Genomic DNA, 16741 nt, shown 5'->3' on the forward strand with positions numbered 1-16741 from the left:
GGCCCTAGGGACTATATAAGCCTAGCCAGAAAGGTACCCTGGCTTTCACTACCCAAGAAAATTATTTTCCTGTTGCAGAGCTATAGAGGTGATCACTGTGGTGAATTTCCCATTTCCCATCCAATCATAAAGATTTTTCTTGAAGAGTGGTGATGAGGAGCTTTGTTTGATATAGAAAGGTAGTTTGTTCCAGAGTATGGGAAGTCTCTGGGACAGGAATCTATCCCTCCGGCATGTTCTGTTTATTGTGGTGACAAGATTTAGGTCCCTAGAGCATGTAGCTTGAAGGGATTGGGATTTCTTTAAGTGGGGCATGTCCAACAGCTCTGGGTTTGACATAGTTTTGTATGTTAGGCAGAGATCACCTCTGAGTAGGCGATATGCGATGGAGTAAAGCTGGAGTTTTTTGAGATGGTCTGCATAGGGCATCTGTTTGAGGCCAGTAATTCTCTTTGTGAGGTATTTCTGTGGCCTTTCCAGTTGTTGTAGATGTCTTGTGAGGTACATACCAAAAGTGGCATTGTACTCTATAATGGGTCTAATGAGTGACAAGTAGAGGGGAACAATTACCTCTTTTTTCCTGTATGAGAAACCTTTTGTGATGAGGTGTGCCACATAGAAGGATTTCCTGACTACTGTGGCGATGTGATTATCAAAGGAGAGACTACTGTCGACCAGTGTCACATGGTCTCTTATCACACTTTCTGTGTTAAATAGACTGCCACCTATTTGGTAGCTCATGGGTACCGAGTTTTTACCAAAGGGGATGACAATGCACTTTTTGGCATTGAGCTTGAGGCCATGGCTTTGACACCAAGCATCTGTCTCAGTGAGGCCCTTTTGTAGAATGTCCACATTGTTAGGAGTTTCAATTATGGCTCCTAGTTTGCAGTCATCTGCAAACTTCGTTAGCCAAAGACCTTCTATGTTAGCCTGTACTTCAGAAAAGTAGATGCCAAACAGGATAGGACCCAGGACTGAACCCTGTGGTACTCCACTTGTCACTGGTCTGAAGTCGGATTTGGAGTTTGCTACTTTCACATTGTGGGTTCTGTCAGTGAGCCAGTTGGCAACTCATTTTGTGACATAGGGATTTATACCTAATTTAGTGAGTTTATCTATAATTCCAGAGTGGGGGATGGTGTCAAAAGCCTTTGCGAGATCTAGATAGGCTGTGTGAGCCACCTTATCCTCGTCTACGGCTTTGGTGACTGCTTCATCAGGTTTAGGAGACATGATCTGCCTTTTACATACCTGAACTGGGTGGGGTCCAGAGTTTGGAGATTACCAATGTCTTTGTTTATAAGTTCCATGTTGTTACTTTACATGGCCTTGCAGACCAGGCTCGTTAGGCTAATGGGGCGGTAGCTCCCAGGGTCTGTGGTGGCTTTCTCTTTGTGGAGTGGGATAACCATCACTGTGCACCATTCAGGTGGCACAAAGCCTGAAGTGAGGCTATGATTGAACATGGTGCTTAGGTGGGGTGCCAGTTCATTCTGTAGTTTATGTAGAACGCAGCCTGGGATGTTGTCAGGTCCCATGGATGCTGTGTTCTTGGCTTTGGAGAGTGTGTCTTTTACCTGTACAGACATGATTACAGGAACTGTACATTCTTCCGGTTTAGAAATGGGCCCTTTAGGGGGTGAGGGGGGTAAAGTTAGCACAGAACCTATCTGCCAGGATGTTGGCAATATCAGTTGGTTAGTTTAGTGCCACTGTGCTGTAACTCAGAGCAGATCTGAGTGTTGCCATTGAGATTCTTGACATAGCTATAGAATGCTCTGAGGTTGTCTTTAGAATCAGTGGTGATTTTGTTTTCGTAACTAGCTTTGGAGGATTTTATGAGGGATCTCAGCTTTTTACTGAGGCTGACCAGAGAGTTCCTCCATTCATGGGATTTTATTCTTTTTTGCAAAAGTTTCTTTCTTCTCTTGCAGAGTTTGTTTATGGTAGGGGAACACCAGATTGGCTTCCTTTTTTTTGGAGGATAGCATCTTGGTTCTGTTCGGGATAGCATGATCCATGCACTCATGTAAGTGCTTATAAAGTGCATTGTCTGTCTGCATGGGTGCCGTGAAGTTTGCCACTTCTGTCTTAAGAAGCATGAAGTTGGCTTTGGAGAAATATTTTACCATGGTTTCCCTAATGGGGGGGGGGGGGCGGGATGTGGCTGTCTAGGGTGATTAGCTTGTGGTCCTATCTGACCAACAAGGAATTGACCTCTAGTGTGGAAAGCTGGTCGCCCATGTTGGTAATGACCAGGTCTAGGATATTGCTGCCCCTGGTAGGGGTGTGGATAAGTTGATCCAATGCATTGGAATTTATGAATTCCAGAAAACGTTGAGCAAAGAGTTGGTACATGAGTAGTTTTCTCAGTTAATGGTGGGGTAGTTGAAATCGCCCATTATTAGGGTGTTGGGTTGTACCCTAATATTTTCCACTGTATCAAGAAATGAGAGTGGGAAATCTGGGGCATGGTGGGGGACCTGTAGCAAGTTACAATTTGGATTGCGGTCTTGCCCAGAGTTAGTTGCACTTGGATAATCTCAGATGCATAATGATGAGCAATTAGTCTGGAGGTGTGGATATCCTTAATGAATATGGACATGCCTCCACCTTTACTGTTTTGGTCCAGGTTAGGTGGCCGAAAGGTGTGGTATGAATTATAGCCTGGTAATGCAGGGGTGCCCTCTGGGCCTTGAACCAGGTCTCTGTCACTGCACAGATGTCAGTGTTCTCCATTTAAAGGAGTGCCTCGAGTGAATGCATTTTGAGGTTTAGACTTCTAGCATTGAATAATATTACCCTCAGATTTTGCTTGCTTGTACCTGTTACAGTGGTGAATTTGTCATTTGAACCTTGCCTAAAAAAGGCACTATAAGGGTGGCAAGAGCCTTGGCCAGTATCCAGAATCCCAAGGGAGACAGGTGCAGGCCATCTCTGGCAAAGCATCGTGGTTTGTCGATCATGTCATCCCAGGCAGACAGATACTGGATCCCCTTAGAATGACACCAGAAGCTTAACCAATTGTTGAAGTCACTCATTTTGTCCTTGTACTGTGGTATCATTATGGGTGATGGCAGGAAGCTACTCAGAGCTAGGGGCACACCTGCCTGGACTACAAGATTGGAGAGCTCCTCCATGTCTCTTTTCATGTAGTCCAGGGAAGTATGTCCCTGGTCATTCATACCAACATGCACAATAGCACCCAACAGCAGCTGCCAGTAACTTTCTCCTTGTTTAGCCTGGTGAGTGGAACATCAGTGTCCCTGAATATAGAGTCACCTATGACTAGACTGATGGGTACGTTGTTATGCCTTATGGGCTGTGGTTGAGTGGCACACTGAGTTTGGTGTCATTTGGGTTGTGTTAGGGAGTGGAGGTTTCTTGTGTTTCTGCTTTGGAGGTCTCTGTTGCTTGAGCCATTTTGGGCTAATTCCTAGCTCTTTCAAGTTCCCTGCCTTAAAACCCACATTTGCATGGTTTTGCATGATTTGCACATCATGCAATGTCGCGCACGCCGTTTAAGCAGTTTTTAACTTTTCCCAGCTCCACAAAGTCTGCTCTTCAATTTTTCCTTTAGAACTAGTCAAACTCTCAAAGTAAGCACTCAACCTTCATTCTACAGCCCAGCACTTGCTCAAATTTCTCAGTAAGCACTAACAAACTTTAGCACTACACCCCCTTATACTATCCAGAAGTACAAGGTTCTCTATTCGTCCATCCCAGACAATCAATAAATCAGTTTTTTAAACTATCCAGGCATGTCTAAAGCACAGTTTCAGGTATACTCTCCAGTCCAGCTGGTGAATCTGGGAACCTTGGAGCAATGTAACAATTGCCTTATGTACACAGACAACCCTTTCCTCCTTCCAACAAACTCAAATATATGTGAGAGATGCATCTGTACAGCCAAACTGGAGGGCAAGCTCTCTCAACCCAAGAAGGAAACCACTCGCACCACAAAACCAATCTCACATAGACCAAACGCACCAGCAAACAAGACACATAAACTCACAAAAACATACTCGAAGGCTCTAAATAAAAATCTGCCAAAGCAATAGAGACCTCCAAAGCAGACATCCAAGCAACCGCTACCCCACGACAACTCTCACATATCACATACTTCACGAAGTCAATGTGCCACACAGTCGCAACCCCTAAGGCTAAATAACACACCTAATATACTAGTAATTGCAGACTCTATTGTCAGGCACACTGACGTCTCACTCACCAGACTGAACAAGTAGAAGGTCACTGTAAGCTGCCTCTCAAGAGCCAGGATCCGCCACATAACACAGGTGCTCAGGTCACTACACAGCAGGTACAAATATGACTCTGTCATTGTCCATGTTGGTGTGAATGACCTGAGACGTACCTCCCTGGACTACATGAAAAGAGACATAGAGGAGCTCTCTGATCATGTAGTCCAGGCCGGTATGACCCTGACCCTGAGTAGCATATTGCCCTCACCAAGAATGTTGCCACAGTATAAAGACAAAATGATCGATTTTAACAATTGGCTAAACTATTGGTGTCATTCAAAGGGGATCCAGTGTCTGTCAGCCTGGGATGACATGCTCGACAAGCCACGTTGGTTCGCCAGGGACGGCTTGCACCTTTCACCCTTAGGCTTTTGAATTCTGTCTAAGGCTCTTGCCACCCCCATAGTGCCTTTTTTAGGCAAGGCTCAAAAGACAAACCCACCTCCACAGACAATACTAGAAACAAAAAACTAAGGGTAATGCTAGTCAATGCCAGAAGTCTAAACCTCAAGATGCACGCACTCGAGGCACTCCTCAGTATGTAGAAAATCAATATCTGTGCAGTAACAAAAACCTGATTCAAGCCTCCAGAGAGCACCCCAGCACTACCAGGATTCAACTCATAGCATTATTTTCAGCCTCAGAACTCGAACCGAAATACTAAAGGTGGGGGAGTATCCATTTTCATCAAGGATACCCACACCTCCAGGTTAGTGACACTGCACGAGGCAGCGGAGACTATCCAGGTGCAATTAACAATAGGTAAAACTGCTTTTCAGTTCATAGCCTGCTACAGATCACCCACCTTGTCTCAGGACCCCCACTCGGCATTCCTGAGAACATTGGAGAATATGAAGGTCTCACCAAACACCATGATATTGGGGGATTTCAACTACCCAAACATTGATTGGGAAAACTAGTCTGAACTGTTTTGCCCAATTGTTCCTGGTGTTTATAAACTCAGATGCCATGGAACACCTGGTCACCCCTCCCACAAGAGGGGTCAACATATTGGACTTGGTCATCACCAACATGGGGGCTCAATGTTCCACACCAGAGGTAAATCTATCATTGGTAGGATCAGACCATAAACTTATCACAATGGACATCTACATCCCGACCCCACCCCCAGCCAAGGAAACCACTGTGAAAAATTTCTCAAAAGCAAACTTCACACTTCTCAAGACAGAGGTGGAAAGTTTCAAAGCCCTCGGGCTAATGGAAAATGCTACCCAAACCACAGAATCTTTTACAAATGCACTCTATGAGCACCTACAGGAATGCATGGATCATGCCAACCCAAGCAAAACCAAGACTCACTCCTCCAAAAACAGGAGACCACTCCGGTGGACCCCAGCCTTATATAAGCTATACAACAGAAGGAGGAAACTATTACATGACAAGGCAAAATCCCAAAAAGGGAAGGCATCCTTGATCAGTACTAGCAAGAAACTTCGATCCCTCATAAAATCATCAAAGGCCAGCTTCGAAAGAAAAATTGCCAAAGACTCTAAAGATAATCACAAGGTGTTCTTTAGCTACGTCAAGAATCTGGGTGGCAGCTCTCAGATCTGCTCTGAGCTGGTGCGAAATGGCACAAAATACACTGAACCCACTGACATTGCCAACATCCTGGCGGACAGGTTCAGTGCAAACTTTACCCCCCCCCTTCCTTCCCAAAAGGGCCAGTGTCTATCCCAGAAAAATGCAGTCACCCAGACATCACAGACACACAGGTGAAAGCAGCCCTCTCCAAAGAAAAAAACACAGCATCAATGGGACCGGATGGTATCCCAGGCTGCATCTTACATGAGCTCTAAAACTAACTAAACCCTCGCATAAACTCACTGTTCGAACTCAGCATCACCCAGGCTGTGTACCCAAAGAATGGTGTACGGCAACAGTGATCGCGCTCCACAAAGGTGGCACCACAATGGATCCTGGGAACTATCATCCTATAAGCCTGACTAGCCTGGTATGCAAGGCTATGGAGCGCATCATCATGGATCTCATAAACAAAGATATTGGGAACCTCCAAATACTGGACCCCACCCAATTTGGCTTTGTTAAGGGCAGTTCATGCCTCTTAAACCTAGTTGACTTCTTTGAAACAGTTACCAAAGCCTTAGATGAGGGAAAGGTAGTCCACACAGCCTACCTAGACCTCACAAAGGTCTTCAACATTATACCCCACTCTGTCATCATAAATAAGCTTACCAGCTTAAATATCAACCCATATGTCACAAGATGGGCTGCAAACTGGCTCAGGGATAGAACTCACATGGTCAGAGTCACAGGTGCCATGTCTGACTCTAAACCAGTTATAAGTGGCGTCCCACAGGGCTCAGTCCTGGGACCTCTCTTGTTCGGTATATACTTCTCTGAGGTACAGGCAAACATGGGAGGACTGTGGCTGACCAAGTTCACAGATGATTGCAAACTGGGAGCCATAATCAAATCTCTGGCTGACACAGGTGTCCTGCAGAAGGGCCTTACGGAGAAGGATACCTGGTGTCAGAACCATGGCCTCAAGCTAAATGCAAAAGAATGCATAGTCATCCCCTTTGGGAAAAACAAAGTGCCCACAAACTTCCACATAGGAGGTAATCCACTAAGTATGGAAGAAGTAATTAGGGATCTGGGGACCCAAGTAGAAAGTAACCTCTCCTTTGGCAACCACATTGCCGAAGTGGTTAGAAAAACCTTCTATATAGCCCACATAATCACAAAAAGGTTCACATCTAGATCAAAAGAGGTCATTGTGCCCCCCTACTCATCGCTCATCAGGCCCATAATTGAGTACAATGTCCCATTTGGGATGTACCTTACCCGACACCTGCAACAGCTGGAGAGACCTCAAAAATACCTCACCAAAAGGATTGTGGGCCTCAAACAGATGCCCTATGCAGCTCGACTAAAGAAACTCCAGCTCTACTCAGTTGCTTACCGCCTACTCAGAGGCGATCTCTGCCTGATGTACAAGGCCATGTCTAACCCAGAATTGTTGGACATGCTCCACCTCAAGAAAACCAGATCCATTAGAGCTACACGCTCCAGAGATTTAAACCTTAGCACAACAATAAATAGGACATGCTGGAGGGATAGATTCATATCCCAAAGGCTTCCCATGCTCTGGAATAGAATCCCAGTCCATGTTAGGCAGAGCCCCTCACTGACCCTCTTCAAGAGAAATCTTGATGAGTGGATGGGAAATTGTAAATTTGCTCCAGGGATCACTTCTATGGCCCTGCTGGACAGAGGCTCAGGAATCTAGTCTAAAAGGGAGGCGAAAGCCAACGCATTCTGGCTAGGCTTATAAATGCCCTAGGGCAGATAGCCTAGTACCTACCTATGAACCCATGAGCCTATGAGCAGATTTTTATTGAGAGCCTCCGCGAATGTAAGTGTGTGTTCTGTGTTTCTATGTGTCTGTTTTGGTGGTGTAGGTTTTGAGGGACTATGTGATGAGTGTGGTGTGGTGCAAGTGTTTACCTTCTCTCCTCTTGACTGTCTAGTCCAGTCTTGGTTGAAGAGAGCTTTGCTTCCAGTTTGGCTATATAAGTGCATCTCTCACAGGTTGTAGTGTTGAGTGCTAGGAGGACAGGGTTGTCTGTATACATGAGGCAATTGCTACATTGCCCCAAGATGCCCAGATTCATCAGGTAGACAAGAGAAAACACCAGGAGCTGAAACTTAGACATGCCTGGATAGGTGCTTATTTATTAAGTACTAAAAACTGTTTTCCTCTAGACAAGGAGGAAAGTTGAGTGCTGTAATAATTTGTAGCTTATTTAGTGCTTATAATGAGTTCTGAGCAAGTGCTGAGCTCAAAGAAACAGATTTGAGTGCTAACACTAAAAAACTGGCTAGTTCTAAGGGAAAATTTGAAAAGAAGACTTTATGGCACCGGGAATAGTTTAACCCTAGCTAAGCGGTGATGCATAAAGTGTATTTCTTTTTTTTTTTTAATATAACAGTAGCAAATGAGCAAATAGAAAATTAACCAATTAACCAATTAAAAGCTAAAAACTGAGCCTTGTTCCAGCAGTCTTCGATCAGACAAGTTCTAACTGCACACTCCTGCCATTAGGATGCTGGGGAACCTTCTCCAAAAGAAGATGGCCTGCATTAGTGCTAAAGTTATACAACCAAAAGCTATATTCAGCAGATCTGAATTTAGTCTATGATACAGCAAACAAGGCGTACCAATTTCAAAAAGAAACAGTTCAAATAAGCAGTCACAATAAGCCTTTAACCAGAAACTCACAGCTCAGAAGGGCATAATCTACCCTCTCCTCTCACAAGAGTGCAAACCACACCTTCTTAATGTAAAATAACTGGCCCGAAGCCCAAGTGCTTAAACCAGAACTAATACACTTTTAGAATAAGAGACACTAAGCCTTCAGTCAGCAACTCCCAACTTAGAAGGATGTAAGCTACCTGTTCTGCCACAACAGTGCAGACCACAAACCTTCTTAATGTAAAACAAATGTTCTGAAGCTCAAGTGCTTCACCCAAGGGCTTAGAATAACAGCTACAATTTATTCAGGCTACTAACAAGCAGTAATAAATGCAGCGGAATAAATGCAATTAAGTACTTTTAAGAACAAGCAGAAAAAGCAAAATAAAGTAATAAAACAGGAAGAAACACAAATACAGTAAAAGCAGATGAATAAAGTGCAGTTTTTTTTATATAAGAATAGAAAACAAGCAAACTGATTTAAACAAATTACTCAATTAACCAGTATTAATTAATACTACTGCGGTGGTGGTGCTGCGGTAGCATTGTCGCCTCACAGTTAGACGTTGCCCATTCGATTCTCAGTCAGAGCGTCTTCTGTGTGGTGACATTTGTGAATGGGCGTTCCTTCGTTGAAGGTTGTGCGTTAGGCCTGGCAAGCCAGCATGTAAAACTCTACTGCCAATCATTAGCGGACCGGAGTTCCGCTGTGGCGACCCCTAACCTGGAAAAGCCGAAAGACACAAGCAAACTCAGTTAACCAGTAAAAAGCTCAAAACTGAGCCCTGTTCCATCAGTCTTCAATCAGATAAGCTCTAACTGCACACTCCTGCCACTAGGGTGCAGGGGAACCTTCTCCAAAAAAAGATTGCCTGGATTAGTGTTATAGTTATACAAACAAAGCTAGATTCAGGATGTCTGAATCTCGTTTATGCTACAGCAAACAAGGCACACCAATTTCAGAAAGAAACAGTTCAAATAACCAGGCACAATAAGCCTTTAACCAGATATTCCCAGCTCAAAAGGGCAGAATCTAGATTATCCTCCCACAAGAGTGCAGACCATAAACATTCTTAATGAAAAATAACTGGCCTGAAGCCCAAGTGTTTTAACCAGAACTAATACACTTTTAGAATAACATACATTGAGCCTTCAATCAGCAGTTCCCAACTTAGAAGGATGTAAGCTACCTGTCCAGCCACAACAGTGCAGACCACAAACCTTAATGTAAAACAACTGGTCTGGAGCCCAAGTGCTTAAACCAAAAGGCTTAGAATAACAGTTGCAATTTAATCAGGCTACTACCAAGCAGTAATAAATGGAGCAGAATAAATATAATTGAGTACATTTAAGAAGATGCAAAAGGAAAATAAAGTGCAATTTTTTTCAGTAAAGTGCAAGGAGAGAGGAAGAAGGAGCAGAAGAAAAATTCAAGGTTAAGAACCTAAGTGGGTTGGCCTTCTCAAGTATTCTCTCTGTATTAAGTAGAGTGAACACCAGACTGGAAGGGGTGTTGCAGATCAAATATACAGTAGGGGGGCAACTGCAAAGCCACCAAACTATAACAACACCACAAGAATAGGATGAGGGGGCCCAGTTTCAGGACAGATGAGAAACAGAAAACAATGCCAGAAAATGTATAAAATAATTCAGTCAGGCAAAATTAAGACAAAGCAGAACTCTGAAAGGTTAAAATGCCAAGAAATATACTTATCAATCAGCAATATATTTCTAGATTGTTTGAGAATCACACACCAGCCAGAACACCAGGAGTTTCCAACACTTTTGTGGTAACATGTAGCAAGTTTGTTAAGGTTGGTGTTATTTAAAAATAAGACAGGATAATGCTATCCTACTTGTGTTCACAAAAAGGACCTATTGATATTCTTGGAATTTAATTTCACTTCCTTTATTGAAAGCCAATTAGAATGTGGTTGCTCTCCTTGCTACTTAAAAAAGTAATAGGAAATACAATCCTTGGGTGAAGAGAGTAAAATCTGACACACAACTGAAATAAACTAATATCCACAAATACATTTTTTTCTTTTTCTTCTTCTTTTTTTGGTTTGATTGAAACACAGTTGAAAGTCTGAGATCATGAAAAATAAATAAATAAATAAATAAATAAATAAATAAATAAGAACAAATTAAGCCGTATTATCAGCCTGCATGTAACAATTCAGAAAAAAAATGATATCATTCCCCCAAGACCCTAGCATGATCTATTTCAAAACTGTTTTATTGACTGGAATTCTAAATGTATGAACAGCAGAAACTGATTATGCTGACATGCCCATTGCTGTGCTGTATGTGCCTTTGGTCTGCTCCTTTTAAAGTATGTTGCACTGTAATGTGATCAAGTGAAACTGTACTAAAAAGGCAGATCCAACATTTTGTCATAGTATTGACAGTAGTGACACCTTTTGACTCTAAAAGCAGTCAAGACCCCATTGTCTGCAATAAAATATACCTAACAACTGTACTTTTCTAAAACTTGAGTAAGGTCTGGTAGCTATGACAAAACCACCAAAGACAAATAGTGAATAGTTAGTACTGAGCTTTTAAGGCTGCATCAGAAAAATGTAGGGTTTGCAAAACAGAGAAACAAGTGGCATCTAAATGAGGAGATCTATTGTATCAAAATCATTACTGACAGAAGATTCTACCACATTTGCGTCATGTTGACATGATACATTATTTGTGTTATTCTCCTTCCCTTTAGAGGGTCTCCTGCCGTTTGTCCTGTAACTTCCAGTGTTTGTATCCTGAGCCTTTTAAGAAAATCAAGTTATGACTTCAGAGTTCAAACAAATGTCCCTATCCGTAAATATAAATGGCAGACTCTTTCTGACAAACTGTTATTTACAGTGGTAGCATTCTGTGGATTGTAGGTCTTACACTGGATGTTGCCAATCACAATAAACACAGTAAATATTAACTTTTTAAAATATTAACCTTTGTTGTTAATATAATACTACATCAGTAGCCACATAAGCTATAAGGCCAGCACCACTGATGATTTATTCATTCAGTTCGGAGCTTTCATGTAAAGCTTAGCAGTTCTGTTTCTATTGCCTAGGTTGACATATTTTGAAAAATATGAAAATGATGGCGATACAAATAAATCACATAAGAACTTGTATTTCATATCTCTTTAGCTACATTATGCATAGGTCAAGATTCAATGCAGCTGTACTGCCATTATACAAACTTAAAGATAAAGCCTGTAAGTAGCTTGCTTATAACATGATTTTATGCTTGTTAATATACATATTAATAGAATTAGTCACCTAAAAGAATCACAAGGCTGACCAACAGAAAAACAGAAGACCTTACTAGTGTTTAATTAACGGAGGGTTCAGCAGATGTCTGCTGTAGCAAATAGCAGCCTTTAATTTGGTTGGCATGTACACATCAGTATTTTGTTATTTCAGAGATTTGTGACTGGTGTTGCTAGTTTTGTCATGCTGTAGTTTGATCATTTTATTTTAAATTATAGTTGTGTTATTTAGCATGAATATAGATAAACTGATATTTTTTCATGTAGCATGCATCTCTGCCTGACAGTTGATAATAAAGTTCTTTGTTCTGATTAAAAAAAAATCTCTATCTTTATCTGTACCTCTCTCTGTCCATATCTATATCAATAGGTATGTTTGTGTATGTATATATATATATATATATATATATATATATATATATATATGTATATATATATATATATATATATATATATATATGTGTGTGTGTGTGTGTGTGTGTGTGTGTGTGATATATATATATATATATATATATATATATATATGTGATATATATATATATGTATATATATATATATATATATATATATATATATATATATATATATGTATATATATATATATATATATATATATATATTTATAAAATTATGATTTTTTGATCACTGGTATGAGTTTTCTTACAGATTTACATTATCACAAAGTGCTGGATTGTGCAAGCTGGTGGTGTCCTTCCATTTTCTCTCCTTTTTTTCAGATATAGTGCTGCCATGCTGTTTTATGTAACTTAAGGAGGTGTGGGGGTTAAGCTCTCCACATGGGGATGCAAGTGGACTTGTTCCTTGCACAATTTTTTTTTTATTTGAGTTGCGCTGGGTTGCATGTAGTGAGTTTAGACCAGCTGGGTTTAGTTAGCTGTGTTTAGATATTTTGTCTTTTTTAGAACAAATTTGCAGCAATTAAACAAAAACTGTGCCTTTCTTCACTACAAAATCCAAAGAGATGCAGACCTTATTAATGCTTATGACTATGCTTGTCCATTACATATGTCTATTTATTTACATATAGAAATTTTCATTAAAAATTATATATATATATATATATATATATATATATATATAGAGAGAGAGAGAGAGAGACATATAGATATTGTCATGAAAAATTATATGTACAGTGGATATAAAAAAGTGTACACACCCCTGTTAAAATGCCAGATTTTTGTGATATATACAAATTAGACCACAGTAACTCATTTCAAAACTTTTCCTACCTTTAATGTGACCTATAACCTGCAAAATTCAATTGAAAAACAAACAAATATGTTAGGGGGAAAAATATAAAAAAATGAAAAATATATAATAAGCTGGTTGCATAAGTGTGCACACTCTTAAATTGATACTTTATTGAAGCACGTTTTGATTTAATTACAGCATTCAGTCTTCTTGGGTAGGAGTCTGTCAGCATGGCACATCTTGTCTTGGCAGTATTTGCCCACTCTTCCTTGCAAAAGCTCTCCAAATATGTCAGATTGTGAGGGCATCTCTTGTGCACAGCCCTCTTCAGGTCACCCCACAGATTTTCTATAGGATTTAGGTCTGGGCTCTGGTTGGGCCATTCCAAAACTTTAATTTTCTTCTGGGGAATCCATTATTTTGTTGATTTTGATGTATGCTTGGGGCCATTGTCATGTTGAAAGATGAAATTCCTCTTCATCTTCAGCTTTCTAGCAGATGCCTGAAGGTTTTGGGCCAAAAGTGACTGGTATTTGGAATTGTTCATAATTCCCTCCACCTTGAGTAAATCCCCAGTCCCAGCTGAAGAAAAACAACCCCAAAGCATGATATTGCCACCACCATGCTTCACCTTGTGAATGGTGTTCTTTTGGTGATGCATACTTTTTTTTGCACCAAATGTACCTTTTGGAATTGTGGGCAAAAAGTTCATCCTTGGTCTCATCAGACCATAACACATTTCCCCACATGCTTTTGGGAGACTTGATGTATTGATGTCCTTCAAGGATGCATCTGCAGTCATAACATATGGGTTGTCCTGCCTCAGGCAGCCCTTGATTCCAAAGTCTGGGTCTGGCCTCAGCTGATGTCGCATCTTCCCCGACGTCACAGCTGCTGGGGTATAAAGGCATCAGCCAACGCCATTTTCCTCAGTCTTTCTTGCCACGCGGTGCCCGAAGCAGAAGCTGTTCGCAAGTGCCGGTTGGTCAGATCCAGAGATTCAGCTACCGAAGACTTCTAAAAAGCTAAGTACCCCGTTGGGGACTCTTTCTTGCCTCAGCCGATGTCAGACAAAGTAAATAATTGTTTAACTTGTAGGAAACAAATACCTCATAAGGATTTCCATTCCTACTGCCTTCCTTGCTTAGGCCCAGACCACGACGTATCAGCCTGTTTAGCTTGTGCCTCCTTCAACCGACGAACTCTTAGACGTCGGTCGGAGTTTGCAGAAGAGTTTTTTGGATCCGCTTTTGCATATAAAATGCCATCGGAGACTCCGACTACACATTTAGCCAAAACGGAAAAGGACCGACACTCGCGGCCCGCGGTTTCGGCTGAAACCACGGTTAGGCCTACCGTGAGTGTCTCAGTTTCGGTTGAAACCGAGGCCTCGGTTCTTCCTTCTGCCGAAATCTTACCTCCGACAACCGAGGCCAGCGAGGCCCCGGCCGAATTGGCTACAGAAATTCCTACCGAAGAAGCAAGCACACGAGAATTGTCCAACACCATTCCTTTGGACATTTCCACTCCTGCACGTGGGGCAGCTAGGCCCCCTGCTTCTATGTCTATTAAGGCTTTCTCCAGGGCTAAAGCAGCTAAAATTACTAAAGCTTTACCTGCAAAATCAACCTCACAGAGACCTTCCTCAAGTACCCAGATTCTCAGTCTTGCTGAGGACCTTATTTCTCTGATTAGGGGTTCCCAACCTCACCCAGACAGGGCCTCCCAGCCTCCTCCTGACAAAAGGCCCAGGACTGAACCCCCTGAACCTCTCTCCTCTGACTACTCCTCGGATGGATCTGATTTGTCAGACCATCACGAAGGGCCATACTCACCTTATGAGGACTCTGATGCAGAAGACTCTATCCCTTCTGCTTCCCCTCCAGAGGAATTTTCCTTTGGGGAAACTTTACATTCTATGAGGGAACACTTTCAATGGCAGGGTCAGGATTTTTCTGATTCTAGAAAAAGACTTAGGACTTTCTTACACTTGCAACAGCATAGGCCTTTAGCCATACCACCTGTGCTAACTGTAGTTGATGATGCATATAATGATGTCAGCTCTGCCCCTGATTCACTTCCTCCGGCCCCTGCCAAACCTGACAGATACTACAGGGCTCCGGATTCCCACTTCCACTTGTATAAGGCCCATGCTGCAGACCCAGAAACTATTTCTCAGGGCCCGAAAGGTGTTGCAGCTGCCACTGCCAAAAACCCACTACCCTCTGAAAGGGAGTCAAGAGCATTAGACAGATGGGGAAAAAAGATTTATACATCTGCTACTCTTTCTGCCAGGGCTTTAAACTGTCAATTCCATATGATACAGTACCAGGAATATTTGTTAGACCAGCTGAATAAAAAGCTTTCTTCTCCTGAACCTTTAGACCGTAAGGCCCTTCAGGATTTGGTACACAATTCTCAGCAGGTCAGTAATCATTTTTTAAAATGTGGCTATGATGCACTGGAGGCTTCATTTAGATCAGCTATGACTGGGGCAGTAATTCGTAGACATGCCTGGCTAAAAGAACAATCCTTGCCAGACCATGTTAAGGCTAAACTCCTAGATGCTCCAATGAAGAAACAAAGTTTATTTGGCTCCCCTGCACAGGAGATTCTAAAGAAAGTGGAAGAAAAAGCAAAATCTGTGCAAACAGTTAAGGATTTTCTGCAGGTCCAACCTCCGAGGTTCAGCAGAAACTGGCCTTCAAAGAATTGGTCCTTTCCAGACAACTCCAAAGCACAGAGGGGCAGGAATAGACGCCCAAGAGGCAGAGGTCAATCAAAAGGTGCCTACAGGGGTCGCCAGTGGCAACCTGCCAACCAGAGAAGTACTGCCACAGCTGCAACTACATCCATTTCCACAGGACAAACACAATGACTTGACTCTGACTCCGCCTACAAGGGAACAACTGGAGGCACCCTTAAAATTGGCTTTATTCTCAAACAACTGGCATTGCATTACAAAAGACAAATGGACATTGCAAACAATAGACAGAGGATACAGGTTTCATTTCCACACTTTACCAAGAAGGAGCGGAATGCCAAACCTTCCACCAAACCAGAAGCCAGAGGCTTTAAGACAAATCAACAATTTACTTCAGATGAAAGCAATAGAAAGGGTACCATCTACGGAACAAGGCCAAGGGTTTTACTCCAGACTATTCCTTGTACCAAGAAAAGAAACCCAATGGAGGCCTATTCCTCGACTTGTCTGCACTAAACACATATCTCATTGTGCCATAATTCAAAATGCTGACCCTACAGCAACTTCTTCCCATGTTGGGCAAGGAGTCTTGGCTGGTGACTCTAGATCACAAGGAGGCATACCTGCACGTCCCTATACGACCAGATTGCAGAAGACACCTCAGATTTCTTGCAGGATCAGAGCATTATCAATTCTCAGCATTGCCATTTGGCTTATCTACTGCACCCAGAGTATTCACTAAATGCCTGGCATCAGTAATTGCACATTGCAGGCTTCAGGGAATTCAAATCTACCCATACCTGGACGACTGCCTAATACAAGCAGAGAACAGGACAAGACTTACAAAGGATTTGGCCTATGTCATACACCTGTTACAGGCCTTGGGATACACAGTCAACATCCAGAAGTCAAGACTAGTGCCATTCCAAAGGATAACCTTTTTGGGTGCGGATCTGGACACAATAACTCAGATGGCTTTTCTCACAGAAGAAAAACAAAAGCAACTACCAGTCTACTTCATGGCTTTGACAAGACAAACT

Source organism: Protopterus annectens, chromosome 8.part0 (genome assembly GCF_019279795.1).
Source record: "Protopterus annectens isolate FY-2018-M chromosome 8.part0, PAN1.0, whole genome shotgun sequence".
In the NCBI taxonomy this organism is placed as follows: domain Eukaryota; kingdom Metazoa; phylum Chordata; order Ceratodontiformes; family Protopteridae; genus Protopterus; species Protopterus annectens.